Source organism: Marmota marmota, unplaced genomic scaffold (genome assembly GCF_001458135.2).
Source record: "Marmota marmota marmota unplaced genomic scaffold, marMar, whole genome shotgun sequence".
Classification (NCBI taxonomy): domain Eukaryota; kingdom Metazoa; phylum Chordata; class Mammalia; order Rodentia; family Sciuridae; genus Marmota; species Marmota marmota.
In genome coordinates, this window is record NW_026000016.1 from 1,787,458 (window position 1) to 1,808,616 (window position 21,159).

Consider the following 21,159-nt stretch of genomic DNA (forward strand, 5'->3'; position numbering starts at 1 on the left):
TTAAAGAAGGCACGGTGGTGCATGCCTGTAATCCCAGCAGCTTGGGAGGCTGAGGCAAGAGAATTGAGAGTTCAAAGCCCAGCCTTAGCAATTTAGCAAGTCCCTGCCCTAAACAACTCAGCGAGACCCTGTCTCTAAATAAAATACAAAATAGGGCTGGGGATGTAGCTCAGTGGTTGAGTGCCCCTGAGTTCAATCCCTGGTACTCCCCCATCAAAAATGTTTTTTAAACATTGCCTTACAACATGGTCAGGCATAGTATGATTTTACATAAACTTGGCTAATATAGACCTCAGGGGGAGCAAGTTCCACTTCAGTGAAGAGAAAGAATCCACCGGTGCCTCATCAGGAGATTCAGCTTCAGTAATTAGCACTGAAGGAATATTCTACCAAATGAGCCTAGCTAGCCAGGACACAGGCCCTCCAGTTTCTGTTGAAGCTGAATATTGTCGCCATGCCCTTATTACTCAATCTGAAGTCAAAGACCTGAAAGTTCTTGACAAAGTCTTCTGGTGTCACAGACTTGAGGATCACCACCACATTCCTCTGGATCTAGAAGCAGATTGGAACCTGGGCTGAGGATTTTATTCATGCTTTGTAGCAATCTCCTTAATCTTGAGGTCCTCTAGTAGTGAAGGGTCCTCTGGTTTGGCCCAAGGTCTATCTGAAGAGCCCAGGAGGCTGCAGGCTGGGACAGTGACGCCCTTGGAGGGGCAGTACTGAATCAGTTTCTCCTGGGTGAGGTATGGGTGACACTCCACCTGATTAGTCACTGGTTTATATTTGAGTCTAGATTTGTTCAAGATCCTTTCAATGTGGAAGGGGTTGAAGTTGTAGACACCAAGGGCTTTCACCAATCCCTCATCCTCAGCTCCTCTATGACCTTCCAGGCATCCAAGAATGTTAATTTACTGACAAGATTGAGGCCTTTATCATCTTTGGGGAATAAGTCCTTGCAAGACTGAAATCCCTGAGTCCAGTAAAAAGATAGACACCCAGATAGTCCAGTTTCAGACCCTTGAGGGTCCTCCAAACAGGCTTCCGTCAGAAGGTTTCTCTCAAAGAAGGCGCACCACAACTGCTAACAATGAAGAGGTCCTCCCGCTTCACCACCTTCTCTTGAATCTTCTCTTGCATGGCTTCTCCCACCTCCTTCTCATTCTGATAGATGTAGGCACAGTCTATGTGGCAATATATGCATCGATGGCCACCTTCCCAGGTTCTTTGACTTTGCCTGGGGGAGACTTCCAGTTGCCCAGACTCAAAACTGGCATCTTAGCTTTGGTGCTGAGCTCCAAAGGTGGCCACGGTTGGTGCAGAAACAGCTCTAAGAGAGCAGATAGATGTCTAGTGTTGTGGTACGATTCTTACTTATTTAACATGTATGAAACTGTGCTACTGTTTTTTCATCAGTTTACTATCTTTTTTTCTTAACGGTGTCACTAACCAAATTTTTGAGTGTTGTGCTCTGATGCTATTTCCCCCATAAACTCTCTGGTGTTTACAAGGTAGTTTTGGATAGCATGGTGACTTTTGGTGACACCTATGTTGCATTATAGGGGAACTGATTGAAATTTATTAGAGAGAGAAGTTCAGATCTAGTGGCTAGTGCTGAGAAATGAGCCATGATGAATGTGGGATTTTAGGAGAGAAAGAATAGGAGGGAAGGATAGAAAAGGCATATGCAAAACTGTAGGATTACTGGGACACAGCATATAATGTGTGACCTGGGAGTTGGGGGCTGCTTGTGGACCAAACAAGAGAAAAGGGGTGGTATGGGATTAGTCCTGAGGCATCAAAGCCAACAGTAGTAGCCAGGAAGTGAGTGTTGGTATTAGGAGATGAAGCTCTGAGCCCCTCAGTGTTTTTGCCAAAGGAAATGTGGAGGTGAGGGGATTGGGTCAGGTGGGTTTTCTCGAGAATTAGTGTAATTTCAAGATTTAAATGAGGTAATACTTGGTGTCTGTTTGGAAAGGGGCAAGAGATTTAAAAGTAGGAAAACACTATGCCTGAGAAGATGGATGGGATAAGATGGAAGAATGTGTGCCAGTGCAAGAGGGAGAATATAGCACAAGGAGGAGGATGAGACACACATAAATAAAAACCACTTCACAGCCTTCACAATTTTGCTTTGGTTTATTTTCAGTGCCTGAGCAGGAATTGTAATGGGGACTTGGTATTACTTCTGTCAAAACTGTCAGGTACTTTATGAAATGGTTTGAGAAGGAAAGATAACTCTTTGGGTAGAAAACAATCTTTATTTTTAAAAATAAAGTTAACGTTCTTCCTTAAAAAATGGTTAAAGTGATAAAACTGCAAAGGAAGAAAAAAATCTCTTTCACCATCAAAGAATATGACCATATCTAATATTTTAATGTATTTCCTTGTACTATTTTCCATGTTGTTTAGTTATGAGTAGACTATATACTAAAAATAAGGTAGCACAGACTGATCATTTTTAAAACATTGCTTTCAGGTTTTAAAAGTCTGTATCCTGACATAAAACTCAGGAAATATACAAAAAAAAAAACACTAGAGAAAATTAAGATGACTAAGAATCCCACCACTGAGTGTTTGTGGGTTTAATTGATGCTTAATTTATTCAGTTTGGTACCATAATATCTCACGTGTGGTCGTTTTAAAGCATGGGTATCACAGGTCTATTTAGAGGTTCTATATTAGATCACAGGACAACTGTGAAACTCCTTCAGTTTGTTGACATGCAAATTCTCAGAATCTATCTCAGACCCTTTGAATTGAAGTCTCTGGAGGGTGGACCCAGGAGTTAGCAATTTTTACAACCTACTCAGCTGTTTCTTGTAATAAAATTGGAAAAATGTGATCTAGTTGGAAGCTAAGATGAAGTGGAACTTTGGTCCAGGTATCTGGCTTGTTAGCCTTTACCAGTGAAAATCATGGAAGTATTAAGGTCATTCAGAAGTGATAAAACTAAAATTTACTCAACTGTGATGCTTTGGTATTTTATATAGAGAACCTAAATTTCCCCAGGAGTCTAAGTACAACTTCAGTGACATTAAAAATCTTATTTCACTAATATGTGTCTCTAAGCTGTATAATGCAGTCCAGCCCTCTTTAAAACCTTCCTAGTCAGCTCTAGGAACCCATGTTGGCGTGTCCTCTATTCTCCCTGGAAGCACTTGAGAATGGAACTTCACTACTTCACTAATATTTCCCTTCATTATTATCTCTCTTCCCTTTCTGGTGCCACTGGTACCTGCATGCCCCTTATCCAATCCCACTGACACCCATCGTATTATATGAAGAAATTAAATAGCTTTTACACTGCAATCTAATTATTAGAGATCACAGGTTTTTATGTATTAAGATGCTAATTCAGGTTATTAAAATAAAAATATTATGCTTTCAAAAACTAAACATAAATGCAGTAATTAAATCTAATACTAAGGGAGAGGCATTGCAGTACTTAAATTATTTCCTTTTTATTTTTAGCAAAAAGTGTTGTGTTTGCATATTCTTTTATATTTAGCTGAGTTACTTTATTTATATAGGTTTCTTAAAAATAGAATATTCATGAATTTTTGTGAAGGAGTATTTGCTGAGAGGCTTCCTATGTGCACTCCCTGGAAGCACTGAAGATACCCTCTTATGAACAGGAATGGGACGGCAGAGTAGACAGCAAGCAAATCATTACACAGGTAACCTTTGGTCTCTTGGTATGCTCGCTCAAAGAGGCAAATGCAGGACGCCATGTATAATAGGACCTTTGTCCTGCAATTGTGTTGGGAAAATGTTGGAAATTTCTCCAAGCCAAGGCAATGAAGGATGAATTCGAATTATCGTCGTATTGGTTGGAAGAAACACTATTTCAGGCAGAGGAAATGGAATGTGCAAACCTCCAGGGCTAGAAAAAAACTTGGATCATTCAGATAAAAAAGAAACCTAGGGTGGCTCAAGCCAGGAGCAGGGGTTCTGTGCAGACCATGCAGCCCTCTTGGGGATGTGGATGTCTTCCCCAGATGGATGGGAAAGCCTTTCAAGTATTCGAGGTAGGGTGACACCATGATTGGATGTGTAGTCTGAGAACATTCTGGAAGCTCTGTGGAAGATGAAATAGGGAGGGACAGCAGTGGTCTAGAGGGGATTCAGAGGCTACTTGTAGTAGTCAGAATGCTCCAGATAAACAGAACCAATAGGACACACACACACACACACACACACACCCCTATATAATAGGTGAGAGAGATTTATAAGGAATTGGCTCATTTGATGATGGAGGCTGACAAGTCCCAAGATCTGCAGTCAACAAGCTAGAGATCCAGGAGAGCTGGTGGTATAGTTCCAATCTACGTCCAAAGGCCTGAGAGTCAGGACAGCAGATGGCGTAAATTCCATTCTGAAGGCTGGCAGCCTCAAGACCCAAGAAGAGCTGATGCTTCTGTTCAAGTCCAAAGGCAGGAATGACCAATGTCCCAGCCAAGGCATTCAGGTGGAAGACATTCTCTCTCACTCACAGGAGGGTCTGTCTTCCTGTTCCGTTCAGACCTCCAATCTATTGATGAGTCCCCTTTCCTCACATTAGGGAAGGCAATCTGCTTCACTCAATCTACCTATTTCAATATCCATCTTGTCCAGAAACACCTTCACAGACACACCCACGGTCATGTTTGATCAGATGTCTGATGTGCTGTGACACAGAAATTTAACCATCTGTGTGGTTGGGATGTGAGGTGTGTCCCCAAGGATCCTGCAAATGTGGGAATATTCAGGGGTAAAGTGATTAGATTATAAGAGCTGTAACCTACTTGGTCCATTCTAGTTTGAATGGACGGACAGGGTGGTAACTGTAGGCAGGTGTGCTGTGGCTAGAAGAGGTGGGTTATGGGGGGCTGTGCCTGGAAGGGTGCACCTGCCTCCACTAGCCCTCTGTCTGCTCTTCTGCCCAGTTGATTACATGGTGATTGTAGCCTCCAATTGGACTTTGGACAGGAGGACCTGATGATATTGGGGGACAGAATACAATGAAGGTAAGGAGAGACCAATAGCATCCTGAGGGTCTCCAAAGTAGACTCCAGTGCAACAGTAGCAGCTGCCCACACGTCTCCATGGTGTATACTCATGTACTGAACATGGGGAATGACACTGTCCTTAGTCTCTTCAGTTTGGGCCAATTAGTTTGCAATTCCGTTGGACTTATATTAAGTTGAAATCATCCCTCACACTAGATTTTTATGATGTTATTGGTTTTTATTTTTTTCTGCTGTTGCATAATATATTTTAAGAGAAGTTTAGAAATTAGGACCAGAGATTGCCAGACAGACACTGTTGTAAATCAGGGACTAAACTTCTTGCTTTCTGAATTTGCTTAAAAAATATTGCATAATTGAGTGTAACTAACTGTATTATCAATATCTTAATTATAGCATTTTCATTAAAATGTAATCACAAAGGTATGAAAAATAATATTATATTTTAAACAATTTCCATAAATTTTTAAAGGCAGAAAATTGAAAGTGATGATAAGAACTCATTTTTTTAGCTTTCTAAATTTATATTTTAATGGATCATTATCCTTACCTAGGGATTTTTTTTTTTAAATTATTATTTAGGTACATGTTCCTTCTTGCATATCAAGAAGTCAATATAGCTGTCAGTCTAATTCATAATTAATTACTCTCCAACCCACTAGGTTGGGAGATTGCAAAAGACAACACAACAGAAATGAATTGAATCAGGGTTTCCTTAATGAAAATGCAGCAGACCCTTATACTTTATTAATTTCCCTGGTTTCCCTGAGCTCCTTGCCTTATGAACACTTGGAAAAATAAATTTTCATTGTAGTATGTAAAATATATTTGGGCATAAAAAAAGCATAAATACTATTTTGACCAAATATTAAGTATAAGCATAGGGCCATCTTTTAATTTTTATTTGTGCCAGAATAATCTTTCCCTCCCCTTCTTGCTTTTTCCTACCTTCCTTCCTTCCCCCCTTTCTTTTTCTCTCTTCCCCTCCCTTTCCTTCCCTCTCTCCCCTTCTTCCTTTCATTCAACTAAGCACTAGGCACAAAGCACTTTGCCACAATTCTTAGCATCTTAGTTAATTTCTGCTGCAATAACAAAATATCTTAGATTTGGTAATTCATAAGCAATAGAGATTTGTTTCTCTCAGTTCCGGAGGCTAGAGAATCTAGTTTCAAGGTGCCTGCAGATTTGGTGTCTGATAAGGGCTGCGCTCTGCTTCCAAGATGGTGCCTTGTTGCTACGTCTTCCAGAGGAGCCAATGCTATGCCCTCAGATGGTAGAAAGGATGAGCTGGGCATGGTAGCACATCTCTCTAATCCCAGAAATTCAGGAGGCTGAGGTAGGAGGATCGTAAATTTGAGGCCAGTTTCAGCAATGCAGCAAGGCCCTAAGCAACTCAGTGAGACCCTGTCTCTAAATAAAATACAAAGAAGGGCTGGGGATGTGGCTCAGTGATTAAATGCACCTGGTTTCAAGAACCCAGTACAAGTAAAAAAAAAAAAAAGAAGAAGATGATGATGATGGAAAGGATGGAAGACCAAAAAGGGATGAATGCTGTGTCCTTATATGGCAGATGAAAGGGAAAGAAGGCCAGGCAGCTCTGGGAAGTCTCTTCCATGAAGGCACAAATTCTATTTATGGGGGCAGACTTAATCACTTCTCAAAAGGGAGGGACTTATTTCCCCAAAGGCCCCATCTGTTAATACACTACTACTTTAATGTTCAGATTCCAACATATGAATTTCGGGCATAAACTTTCATGACATATCACCTTTTAAGGATGTCCATCTAGTGAGATAGGAGAGACACACATGTACCTAACATCAGAGGGGAACCAAGAGGTTGAATGAGCTGAATGTGCACTAAATACGGAAGCAGCGAACTCCTGTGTTCCAAATTGAAAAGCTGAGTTTATGGTCTGGTCTTGGCAGGACTGGGAGCAGGAAAACCGGCCAGATGGAAGGGGCTCTTTGAAATCACCTTAGTGACTGTAGATCAAGTGATTTGCTGACAAAATTCCCAATTTGGTACTAAAAATGAAGATTTTTATGATTGAAAAATTTTATGAGTAAAATTAGAAGCCATTAAAAGCAACATTTAGATCCAAATGACTTCACTTAACCAAGGGCCAGAATGGCTTTGTGGATCACAGTTGCTAATGTGAATTGCACTCAGAGGTGAATCAAGAGCCAGAACAGACTGGGGCCCAGTTGTTTCATGCATCAAGCCAGCACCTCTGAGCGAACAAGCTGCTGCACTCTCAACCTCCTGACATTTTGAGCTGTTTTGAAGGGTAGCTGCAAGTAGGGAGAATTCGATCTTGGCAGTGATTCTCTCTCGATAGTTTTATGAATTCAGGGTAAAAAATATTTTATGGTCAAATAAGCCTGGGAAAACACTGAGTAGTAAAAATGTTTAAAAAATATTTTTTACTATAAGACCTCTCCAAGATTCTAACACACCAGCAAGAGTTGTGAATTTAGAAGAGTATTTTCCCAGTTTATCCATCCAGAAGATCCGAGATGAGCTTAGATATGCAAGAGACTTTTGGGGTAAGGCTCTGTGAATAAATGGGAGGAACAAAAGCAATTGGTCTGATACCTATAAAAGGAGGAGAGGAGGGAAGGAGGGGAGAAGGAAGGACAGACCAAAGAAAGGAAGGATCTAGAAGCAGCACCTTACACCTGGTCTATTCTTTTCTCCTCTCTTCTCAAAGCAAGATTTATTCTGGATTGATTTCTAAGCCTGAGTTGTGAAACTTTTGGGGAAGACTTTAAATTTGCTCTGCTCTTTTGGAGTCCTCTGGGAAGGTCTACAGCTGACCTTAAAAATGGATGGTAGGAACCACTGTGCTGAATGGATAAGACCAATGCCTAAGGGGTACCAGAAATCAAAAGGGGTCAAGGTTATGAAAGAACAGAGAGCAATCCATTTGAAGGACTCCCAGGAAGGGAGTGACTGGACTCTTGCTCATGAATCCATTCAGATTGGAAAGATCCAATCTGAACCTCTCTGTGCTTAAAGATGTCTTCTTAGAATGATGCTTTTCAATGCATTGAATATATTAAAACATCATTAGAATACTATTGAAAAAATATGTTCCTCACTTATCAATGCAGGCATTTCTTTATGACTATCTAAACAAGATTTAGCAGTATGTCTTGCAACTAATGGAATTTCGAAGCAGTGACTAGTATAAGGGATCTTTTTGATGTCTGCAAAAAGTCACAATAAAAAAATAGGTGTAATTTCAATTGGTTACAAAGTCACAGGAATTGCTACTACTGCTGCAGTTTGCCACCAACATTTGTAACTGAAGAAAATGCTAGGTTTCAGTTAAAGGATAGTGCAAATTAAGATGAGCTCTTTTTGCTGTGAGTTTTGTGAATGCCATATGAAAAATGATTGTTTAGAAAAGTTTCCAGATAGTTCTCATCCAGGTGGAAAACAGATCACTGATGAAAGTGAGTTTTATTTTTTACCTTTGGAAGGATCATTTGGGTGGCCTTTATCTGCCCTGACACCTAGGTGCCTACATGCTCTGTGGAATAGACCACTCAGTATCTTTTATTGTTTGACAAAGTCTCAGCTTTATAATCTTGTAGGAATTGGGGTGTGGAGTGACTCGGGGGAACTTCCAGGAAGCAAAGAGACTTCAATCTCTTCCCTTTTGGGTTTAAGGGAGATGTGGTTTTGGAGCCAGCCTTTGGAGGTTCAAATCTCTCCTGCCTGTTACTAGTGAAGCTTACCTCTCTGTGTCTCCACTCCTTCACCAGAAAAATGGGGTAAAAATTAGTATTTACTTCAAAAGATTCCTATGAGGATTAAATAGAATGGTTACAATATATCCCTAAATATTATTTTATTGTCATTTCTATTGTCAAACATCAATCTAGGCACCTATCTGGTGTAACGGCATGGTTTGCTACCTTTCACCAGTATGGGGCTGTGGTCGCCATGGACACCTTGGATCAGGTTATAAAACCCAAAGCAAAAATGGCCAAGAGATTCCTGAAGAAGAGAGAACCAAACCTCAGTGAAAATACTAAAAATGTCCTCCTCTTTAAACAGGGAAATGCAAATGCAACAGTGATACAAGTACTTAAAAATGTGGAAAAACATTACAAGATCATTTGAGGATCAGACATCACTGGAATTCTTTTCAAAGAAGTCAGATTGTTCTTTATTCATGTTTGGCTCCCATAACAAGAAGCGGCCAAATAATCTAGGAATAGGTCACATGTATGACTACTATGTGCTGAATATGACTGAATGAGGTATGGAGAAGTTTGTGTCTCTCAAAGATGTCCTGAGAGTAAACAAAACCCATGTTAATATTTTCTGGTGATGCTTTTGATGCAAACGAAGACTACAGAAGACTAAAAAGTCTTCTTATTGTCTTTTTCAGAGGCTCACAGTATCAAATATTCTCCTGGCTGGATTAGCGTATACTCTGCACTTCACTCTACTGAACAGCAAGATTTACTTTCAAAGCTGTAAGTTGCTGTTGAAGAAATCTGGTTGCAGAACACCACAAATTGAATTGGAAGAGAGGTTACCCTTCTTTGGATCTGGTTTTGAGGAGGACACACCTGGCATCAGATGATCTTTATAAATTATCTATGAAAATACCAAAAGCTCTTAAGCCAAAGAAAAAGAAAAATATCTCCCATGTTACTTTCAGTACAACTTATGGAAGGATTCACACGCAGAAACAAGACCTAAGCAAAATACAAATTAGGAAAATGAAGGGGCTGAAAAAGCAACCTGTAGAAAGGATAACAGAAGATCAGGAGAAAAAAATTAAAGAGAATGAAAAAAAGTTAGTGGAATTTAGCCAGCCACTGCAGTTCTATTCTGGTCTCTTAAAGGAGTTGTCAAGCTTTAGTCCATTCAGTTTCTTACAAGAATTATCATAGGGCTGGGGATGCGGCTTAGGGATAGAGTACTCGCCTAGCATTCAGGAGGTTCAATCCTCAGCACCCCACCCCCCTGCAATTTTATCATATATTTTTAATAACATGATAACTCACTATGTTGAGAGCCATCTGTCCGTAGGCTGTGTGTAGACTGTGTTGCACATCGTAGCCGAGTGAGTAGGATAATCTGGTGTCTAGGAACTTCCAGTGGACATTTCTTCTGTGTAAGACTGCCCAGAGACATTGTGAATTTCTGTTCCTCTCTGCCATGTCCCACACAGTACTGGAGATGGGGTGACCCGCTGTAGCTGCACAGCCCTTCTGAGATGGGTGTGATCTGCCAAGATGCCAATCAACCTGCTGACTGCAAGACATCATGAAGCAAGATTCTACCCTTGAAACCTTACCCCTGCCTTTGATGTGCCCCCTTAATTAAACCACAGGAGCCATTTTCTAGTTGTTCAGCTCTAGCCTCCATGTGGGCTGGACCTATGAGGAGCTTTCCTTTCGAAAATATCTTTCCGACTTTGTCTTTTGTTCTTTACTAATTATTCTAGACTTTAATTTCTCAGGTGGCTTACACCCTCCTAGGCAGGAAGAAGAACCAGTAAGCCTTTTAGTTGTACTGTTAAATCCTGGTGTACTGTTTTCTCTCTGATGTGATACTTCCTGCCTCCCCAAACTTCTGTCTCATCAGGTAAATGAGGAAGAAGGGATCTCCACAATCATTGATATTTTTTAAAAGTTTCTAGGTTGGGTATTGGATAAAAGGAGAAAGCCATGGATAGCAGAAATGAATCAAAGGAGCTACATGTATACATTCTTAATATGAGCTACCTGGAGAGTTCACCCCCATCTCCTATGTCTATCTACAACATGATTTTTATTTTGTCTGAAATTCTACCTGTTAAAATTCATGTGAGATTTTAAAATATAGATCTTTGGGGTGGGGTGGGGGGGGTCCATCTATTTGAACACCTTTGAGGACTGAGGTGGTGCTAACTGATGTCTGACCAGCTTGCAAGGATACCAAGAGTTTCCAAGATGGAGCTCACATCAGAAAGGAGATGTCTGGACTTGTGGTCATGGATCAAAGTAGGACCTTGCTTGTTGGTTCCAGTGCAACTTTTGCATGAGGCTGGAAATCTCTTTTACCTCTGCTAATCTGGGTGAGTCTGGGGCACCATGACAGAGCAGATGAATGCAAACAAAAGAACTGTAGTCAAACACCCCTGTCATGAAGCACCATCCAGAGAGATCTTTAAGAACCTTTATGACCTCAGCAGTGGAATTACTCAATCAGTAGACAATGACATGTGGCCTTCGAAAACTCCCTGGCAGCAAAATAAATAATTGCAATGAAAGTAAAGATTGATCCAGTTTATTGAATTTTCTATACCTGCTCTTTGAAAGCCAGATTGGTCATTTCAAATTGAAGAAATTTCCAGAATTCTTAGACAGTTCTGGGCAAACAGGTATTTAAATAACTAATTTGAAGATTAATTCTTATTTGCTTCTGAAGATGGCTATAGCCATATCTTAAAATATGTTCTTTAGAGGATATTAATTTTTAAAATATTTGAATAATTATTTAAATTCTGTAATTGTGTGTAGACTTGGAAAGCATTCTCGGGTTGAGGAATAACGGATAAAGCCAATCTAGGATTTAAAACATACCTGAGAATTATCTTACAAATAATTTTATATTAGCCGTCATTTTAAAATACTTCGAGGGCTGGGGTTGTAGCTCAGTGGTAGAGCACTCACCTAGCACATGAGAAGCACTGGGTTCAATTCTCAGCACCATAAAATAAATTTAATAAAGGTATTTAAAATATTATAAAAAACTATGAACCATTTTTGCCGCAGTCCGGCTGCAGCAAAATAATCGGGGGGTGACGAATAACTTGTGTACGTTGATACAGCAGGAGTAGGAGCCGTTTATTGCAGGACAGGAGCAGTATTTATACATTCCACACAGCTTATCTAATTAGCATAAACTAGATACATCAGTCAACCAATAAAGAATTTCCACACTTAATGGCTTGTTTTTGTTACTTCTCAAACCACTCCCTCTGGCATTTTGCCAGGCACCATCCAGACTTGTTTATGAACTCTAACATTCCCCTGGCAAAATGCCAGGTGTTATTTTGACTTGTTTACAGACTCTAATACATTTTCCAGTCCTCTTCAATCTTATTGATAATCCCAAAATAGTTCAAATTCTCCCTTCCAACTTCCAGAAACAGACACAGATTCAAACCATAATAGATAATAGATAATTTCCAAAGTGACAGTTATTTCAGAGGTGTGACAATTGGGAAGGTAAGCTGAGATAACTCACAGTCATCCATCTGATGGACTGTGGCTTTGATCAAGTTGAAGCTTATCCTCTAAAAGAGCATTCTCGATTTTCAAATTTATTTTAATGCCTACGATAAAAGTTCTATATCTTTGGCTAGTCTGTAAGTTGTGAGCATTCTTTATGGGGCTTCTATTTCTAGTTTGGTTAGCTGGTTGCTGAGCAATGGTTTTTCATGGGCATTTGCTCTCTCAGTCTGGATTCTCTTGCTATTCCAAGTTAAGAGGGTGGCATCAAGTGGAGAAAGGAACAGTACATGGAGAAGCAGTGATTGAGGTTCTTGTTTTTCATCTACCACTTAGTGACCATGTGATCCCAGAAAGACATTTGACCTCACTGGATAAACAATGCCTTAGCTATCTATGGACCGAACAATTTCTAAGCCTCCTAAGCTGTACTTTTATACAGTGGTTAAAATTTTGTGCTAGGTTCATGGGTACAAAGATGATCATCTTTTAAAGTTATCTTCTGTGTTTTGAATATTACACCATGAACATTTATTGTTAAGTGCAATTATTTAATAAGGAACTTGCACTATTAGTACTTTTCTCAAAACAAAATTTCCAAGTTTTTAATTCTGTGAATATTTCAATGAAATTGACACAAGTGCATTAAAATAGGTTGGAAATTATAGTCTAGAGTTTACATATATTACATTAATTAACATTATTATAATTATATTAAAACAATTATATTCTTTTTAATATTATAATTATATATTATAGACTATATTTAAGTTTTTATAGGTGTTCCACATCTGTAATGATGGGATAAATGAATTAAAGAATTACTAAAATGTTGGCATAAAAAATTTAAGCAATTTTTTGCTAATATAACTCTGATTTTCCATTTTATTTTAAAACTAGAGTAGAAGAGTAATCTTTTTCCTAAATTCTTGTCAACACCATCAACTTGGTGTTCTAGAACAGGGAATAGGACATTTTTTGGGGGTGGGGTACTGGGGATTGAATTCAGGGGCACTCGACCACTGAGCCACATCCCCAGCCCCATTTTGTATTTTGTTTAGAGACAGGGTCTCACTGAGTTGCTTAGTGCTTTGCTTTTGCTAAGGCTGGCTTTGAACTCGTGATCCTCCTGTCTTAGCCTCCCAAGCCACAGTGCCCGATGGCAACAGGAAATTGTCTATTGTTATAAAGGTCGCCAGAATTCTTGTGTTTGACTTGAAATTGTGAGACCAAGCTTTGGAGTCTTGATTCATTGTTGGCTATGAGATCATAGACTGGTTTCTCTCTCTTATGTGCCGCCTATAAAATAAAGTTACTGGATGAATAAAATAATGATTACAAGATTTGTAGATAGCAGTACTCTATAAAAGATAGCTATCAATATTTTGTAAATTAATTTCACTAACAGAAGGAAGGTCTTTAAATTTTTTGTAAATAGTTTTGTTGTTTTCCTTATCAGTCTCTAACTATAGATTTACCAAACACAGGATGTTGTTTTATCTGTAATAATTTTTTGAGTTGTCTTAAACTCAGATCTTATTATCATAACATGATGTTTGCTATTTTTTTTCTTTAAAGCAGGATACTGTTTTAGGATAGTCATACCTTCGACCCACTAAGAATGAAAAATAAAGAATTAAGAAGAAGTAGTCATTACTTTATTTTCAATCAATCATAACATGTACTTGAATCTCTTTTATAAAGTAGCATTTCTATCTAAAGAATTCATTTACTAGTACACGAAACTAGAAGGAAAAGTAAAATTATGGAACCCCCTTAAAGAATTATTAGAAATTAAGTATGTTTTTTAACAGAATGACAGTGTAAATGTCTAAAAACTGAAAAATTTAATAGGGTAATATTTTGAAATTTATATTTTTAGTGAATATCAAGTACATAAACAATTAATTTGGTTTATCAAGAAGCTGATCTAGATGCAAACATTTTTTTTTCATTTTGTGCAGAATATTTTACTAAAGTTGCTTAATGTACAATTTCCTTTTTGTCACCATGAAGATTTTTGTCATGAAAACAATAATTCATTTGTCAGATGTTTTGAAATGGTTGGATTTCTCCGTTATTATATTTTTATTTTATTACTAAATATAATTTATGTCCTCTTGAAATACAATTTTTATTGTCCTAGCAGTTTCCCAGGGACTTTGATGCGTTAATTAGCTTGTCACTTGACTGCTGAGAGAGCACTATGACATACAGATGGGAGAAGATGTGTCTTTCTCAGTGGAAAGCGTCTGATACCTTAGACTTGTGCTCATCTTTTCTGTTGGAGAATTCTCTTCTGTTTTGAGATAAGGTAGCCGCTTTAGCTAGCTGTGCACTTGGCAAAGATCACGGCTGTGGGTTCTATCTTATTAAGAAAGTCTAGATTTCATGTCACTCTTAATCAATGCAGTTGTTACTTTGCCTTCCTCCAGAAATTAGTTTCCTGGAATATATCAAGAAGCACATTCCCCTTCTTTCCCAGCACTACTGGAAAACCATCAATGTCTGTATGTATACATGTATATATTTGGGCAAGAGTGGGTTGGCTCATTCCAGTTTTCTTTCAGTTTAGCTTGGATCATTCCAAGGTGTACTTCCAGAAATATCTCAGAGTTTGTCTCTATTACCACCTCTGGTAACTTGGCTTAATAACTTTAGCTACCTTCACTTCTCTGTATCAGTTTCCCCCTTTGCCTATCTGTATTCTTTTCACCTCCCAATTAACTGCCATTTTGTCCCTGGAATGAGAGACCTCAGAAGCAATTGTTTCTCTGCATCGTACTGTTTAGTTTTCTGGAATCCCACCACAAGGTCTGAGTTTGGAAGTATCAGGAAAACCCTACAACTCAGTCCCAGTTTGTCTTCCATTTCTTCATCTTATCAAAGCTGGCAACAGTGTTCTGACTGCCTGGCTTGTTACCTCTTTCCCGCTTACGTCCCTGGAAGCCACTGGTTTATCCAGAAGTCTGTCCACACACCACTCAAGGCCCTTATGTTGTCACACTACCTCTGCATTGTCACTGGGGACAGAGAACCTATTTCAGTTATCTAGCTATTTCTCAAAACTCATTTTAAAACAACAACCACCTATAATTTCTGATGGTTCTCTACCCTCAGTGATATGTACTTTTGCTCCACTGATATCACTTGAGTGACTGCATTCTGTTGGGAGTTCTGCTGGGGCTACAACATTCCAGATGGCTTCTTTCACAATCTGGAACCTCAGATGGTGATAGACTGGCCCTCTCAGGGTGCTACAATTCTAGCCCAAGCTTCTCTGTATGGTTGGCTGCTAAGCAATTGAAAATGGAAGCCACAGGCATTTTAAGGCTGTAGCTCAGATGTTCCAGTGAAGTGAAAGCCTATTTCTTTTCTTTTTTCTTTTTTTTCTTTTGCTTGATCAAAGCAACTTATTAACCAGCCCAGAATCCAGGAAGAGAAAGATAGATTCTAATTCCCCCCTGTTTTTTTTTTAAGTATCATAATTTTAATTTTCTATTTCAATGAATATTCAAGTAAGCAGTATTCTTTTGCTTTTGTCTGAATGTCCTCCTGAAAATGCAAGATCTCTTCCTCTGTCTTTGCACACACATGTACACATACATCATGACAATTCCTCAATCTCTATCGTCTACATCACACACAAACATACACTCCAAGATTCAACTATTCTAATAAAACTTCATAATAGACAATGAGCTCTTTAAAAAGGTAAAGACAAATTACATTTAAATTAATGAAGCTCATTTAAAAATTTTTAAATAGCTTACACTATTACGGAAACTTAAAAAATCTGTTAAAGGGAATTTGAAATCTTAACACCAAAGAGGGATAAAACTACAAAGCAAGATGCTTAGAAAATACATCTAATAACATGTAGGTGACAAACATGTAAAAATCTATGGGATGAAGTACATTCTGCCTCTTGATGGAAGGAGTGGAAGGCACATACAGGTGTAGGGGGAATTGTTGGTTGCCACCTTCGGAAATGATCTGCTTTATCAGTCATTTTCATTGGTGGTCAACATCTTGTTTTTGCTCCTGTCTTAATTATGTGGCTACCTTAGTTAGAAACTTTCTTCCTATTTTCACTGGTATTCAATCTATCAGTACCAAGCCTCTTCTATACATATTCCATACAGCTTAGAAGCATACTAGGTACAATAGCAGCAATCTTGCCTGTGTAACTGCATCAGCAGCATCCTTGATAACTATTTCCATAGAACCTTTGTGCTTAAAAGTCTAGTTAACTTATTAAAAACAAAACACTGAAGATTTCTCAGGTAAAGTCTGTCTACCAAGTCTTTATGGGAAACATTACTATAGCTATTCAAGTGTTTCGTCATACAATTGTCTTCTTGTTATTTTATAAGAGGCATATATAACAGGAAATCAGAGTTGGCTACTTACAAAATTGTATTTCTTTGCTTGGAATTTTAATGGGTGAGAAATCTAAGAAATTTGCAGTTGTGCTTCTGCCATTGAAGCAGCTTGTTGGCCTCGTCCTTGGGGAGACCTGTCAAGCATTTCTGTCTCATTATCTCCCAGAGTTTTTCCCAATGGAAAAGGTCCATGGACTTTAACATTTACCCTCCCTTCCTCCACCCCATCTTCAGAGAGTTCTTCTTGAATTAAAAACAAGTATAGCAGGGAAATGGATGGCATTAGAGCAGATTATGCTAAGTGAAGCTAGCCAATCCCTAAAAAACAAATGCCAAATGTCTTCTTTGATATAAGGAGAGTGACTAAGAACAGAGTAGGGACGAAGAGCATGAGAAGAAGATTAACATTAAACAGGGATGAGAGGTGAGGTGGGAGGGAAAGGGAGAGAGAAGGGAAATGGCATGGAAATGGAAGGAGACCCTCAGGGTTATACAAAATTACATACAAGAGGAAGTGAGGGGAAAGGGAAAAAAATACAAGGGGGAGAAATGAATGACAGTAGAGGGGGTAGAGAGAGAAGAGGGGAGGGGAGGGGAGGGGAGGGGGATAGTAGAGGATAGGAAAAGCAGCAGAATACAACAGACACTAGTATGGCAATATGTAAATCAATGGATGTGTAACTGATGTGATTCTGCAATCTGTATACGGGGTAAAAATGGGAGTTCATAACCCACTTGAATCAAAGTGTGAAATATGATATATCAAGAACTATGTAATGTTTTGAACAACCAACAATAAAAATTAAAAAACAACAACAACAACAACACAGAAAATAACATTTGGTTGAGAATATGGAAAAATCGGAATCTTTATGCAGTGTTGGTGGGATTATAAAGTGGTGCAGCCACTGTGGAAAACAGTGTTGCACTCCCTCAAAAACATAAAAATAGAATTTCCCTATACTCCAGCAATTCCTCTTTGGGGTTCATATATATCCAAAAGAAAAGAAAGCAGAGATTCTATATGCCCATGGTCACAGCAGCATTATTCACAGCAGCCAAATGGTTGAAACAACCCAATAGCCCATCCTGGGATGAATGTATAAACAAAATGTGTTTTGTACATACAATGGAATATTATTAATGCTTAAAGAGAAAGGAAATCTTCACACATGCTATACCATGGATGGGCCTTGAGAACATTATACTAAGTGAAATATGTCAATCCCCAAAAGGATAAATACAGTGTGATTCACTTATCTGAATGAGTTACCAAGAATCATCAAATTCATAGAGACTGAAAACGGGATGTTGGTGGCTAGGGGTTGGGGAGGAGAAAGGACAGGGAGGTGGTGTTTAATGGGTACAGGATTTCAGTTGGAAATATGTAAACATATTCTGTGGATGGATGATGATGATGGTCGCACAACAATGTGAATGTTCCTAATGCCACTGAATATGTATTTTAAATGGTTCAGATGGTAAATTAAAAAAAAAACACAAGTATAAAATCAGTCTTTGGGTGGGAGTATTTCTTCCTTTTTTATTACTCTCTCTTTTTGTTATTTTTTGGTTGTATTAAAAGATTTTTTCCCTATTGCCAAGAGAATTTTTGGACAGTGGTTTAGAGATAAATCTAAAAGTCCCATTTTCTGTATCTTCAGTATTAAATAAAATGAAATTACTTACTGTTTGCCCTTTTCTCAGCAGGGGAATCATTATTCAGATGACTGAAAGCTCTCTCCTCTCACCTCAATTTATAGATGTTTTGGAACCTCTTTTTGCCTCTCTGAAGGAGCAGTTCAAGGAGCAAAGAAATTTGCATATTTAATTTGTCAGGTTGTAAGTATGAAATAGAACCATCTAAGGAATTGAAAAGTTTTCAACCTGGTGTTAGTATTATTTCAAATGACTTGCTCAAACAGAACAAACCTTGACTCATCCACTGCACGTGGGGAAACTTCTAGGCAGAAGCAGAAGAGAGCATGCAGAGGAAACTCAGCCAGGCAGCAGGTGAGGTAATAGTTGGGACGTGGGGCTTGGCAAAAGTGTTAGAGTTCCCCAAAAGACCAACCTTGGTGAGCTCATTGGTCACTTTGCAAGGACAAGTAATTTTTGGAGCCCTCATTGTGGATTTTTACAGGTAGAGAAACCAGTCCTAGCTAGCACAGCCTCTAACCACTTCACAGGGATTTAAGAGGGTACTATAATTTGGATCTTGAATTTTCCCCATAGGTCCAGGTGTTGAGAGATTAATCCTCACCTTGTGGCATTCCTGAGAGGTGAGGAAACCTTTATTAGATGGGACCTTGTGGAAATTAGGTCATTGGGAGCATGTTCATAAAGGGATTAAGATTCTAGACAAGCTTTCCAATTGGGAAACAAAGTAAAGACGACTTATCAGATAAGAAGCAAAGGTATTGAAATGTGTGGTTACTGGTTAAGCTTGGGCTCTTCAAATGCCTTCTAACTAAGGTTAGACCTCATTCTTGAGATGAAAAGACTTTATAGGTAGAAACCAGTAAGGCTCATTGGTCACTTTGCCTTGTCTCTTAACCAGTTGAACAAAGTATGGGAGAAGTCAGGGATAGTTATAATCCAATATGATTGTATGATTCAAAGCATAGCACTTGTGATCCACATATCCCCAAATTTTAGGTGAAATTTTTTTCTTCAGAAAAAAATGTTTAAATGCTGTAAGTTTTGAAAATTTCTTGTGGCATTTGACTCTACAGGATTAGATGTAATTAGTTATAGTAATTGACAGAGGAAGACAGTGATGAGGTTAGATTGTGGAGAGGGTGTGTGGGTATGGAGTAGTTGATAAGGGAGGAGAAAATCTCACTTGAGTTGCTGTGGAACTTAGGAGAGATGTGGGCCACTGAAGTATCTATATTCCACAGTTGCTAAGCAAGATCCCTCATTTCCCCACAAATTATTCACTAAATCCAAGCATTTGCAATTTCATTACCTTAGACTTAGCTCAGATGGCAAAAATTAAATAAATGACCCAATCTCACTTCTCCCCAAGATAAATTTTAGAATTTGATAGACTCTAACAGGAAGAATTCTACTTCTATTAGCATTAAAAATGTCTTAAGTTCAGAAAAACGACATTGCAATTTCTCTGGAAACTCATCTTTTCTGTCCTTATGTGTATAATCACTTCAAGTTACCACGTATATTTTGAGCATCTCTGGCATACCCAAGAAGCATGCTAAATACATTGAGCAAAACTAAATAAGAGCTAGCTTTTGGTATGGCCCATTCATTGAGCCTTTATTTTGCCAAACACAATGCTCCTTGCTTTATATGTGTGTACATGTTGCTGAATTCTCACAACGGTATGGATCCAGTTACTATTGCTATACAACATAGAGCCCCTAAACTTGGCAGCTTAAAATGACCATTTTATTATGCTCACAGCTTCTGTGCATCAAAAATTTGGACAGAGTACAGAGGAAATGGTTTGTGCATGAGTCATGAATTAAGGTCTCAGCTGTGACAACCTGAGGGCTGGAGGGCTTGAATCACCAGGAGGTGTCCTTACTCATACATCTAGCACCTGATGATAACTGTTGGCTAGGACTCTTGACTGGAACACCTGTACTTGACCTCTGTAAGTGACCTGAATTTCCTTGTAATATGGTAGTCTGACCTCCTAAAGCAAGTGTTTTAGCTAACCAGAAGGAAAATGCCCTGACTTTTATGAATAGCTCCAGATGTCTTTTTATTTCCAACTTTTATTTGCATTTATTTTATGCTGAATTTATTCCTGTGCCACAAGTTTTTGTTTCTTTAGTTTCTTCTGGGCTATCTTTTTCTTCTGTACAACCTCCTCTACTGGTTTAGGAACAATTTGTTCCTTTTCAGTGAGGATCATCTCAATGCAGCAGGGGGAACTCATGTATGGGTTAATCCGACCATGAGCTCTGTAAACATAGTGATGAATCTGGGGTGCTTTGTTCACCTGGATATGTTCAATGACCAGAGAATCTACATCTAAACCCTTAAGTTCAGCATTACTGTCTGCATTTTTAAGCACGTGCAACAAAAATTCAGCACTCTTTTTGGGTTACCGGCCCTGTGCCCAGCCCTATTGTTTGGCTTGGGCAAAACTCCCAACTCCACCATTGTAACGCTGGAATGGTACACATTGCTTCTTTAAAGTGACACCTTTCAGGTACTTGGTAGCTTTTCAGATATGCATACCCTTGATAGCCTGCGCAGTTTCATGGGTGTTCTTAAAGTGAACACAAAGATTTGAACCTCTTGATTTGCATGATTTTGTGGGGTTTTAGGGTCAAGAGAGTAGCAGACCATTTTCACAGATCACCTTAGGCCACTTGCAAGAAGAGGAAGCCCAGATATCTTGTAGCACTATTTGCTATGCATTCTATTAGTTACAAGTGAATTATAAGTCTAAGCCAAATTCATAAAGAGGATACATACACCCCACCTCTTGAAGGGAGAATGTCAAAGAATTTGTAGACATGTTTTGAAACATCCAAAATCTATCCTCAT

At 38.8% G+C, this 21,159-nt stretch overlaps 3 pseudogenes; 1 reads left to right on the top strand and 2 right to left on the bottom strand.

Moving 5' to 3' along the window:
* Positions 1 to 399: 399 nt before the first annotated feature.
* On the bottom strand, positions 400 to 4,644 carry LOC107140224 (annotated as a pseudogene).
* A 4,316-nt stretch (positions 4,645 to 8,960) lies between these two features.
* LOC107140225 lies at positions 8,961 to 9,922 on the top strand (annotated as a pseudogene).
* Positions 9,923 to 20,375: 10,453 nt separating this feature from the next.
* LOC107140341 lies at positions 20,376 to 20,958 on the bottom strand (annotated as a pseudogene).
* Positions 20,959 to 21,159: the final 201 nt, after the last annotated feature.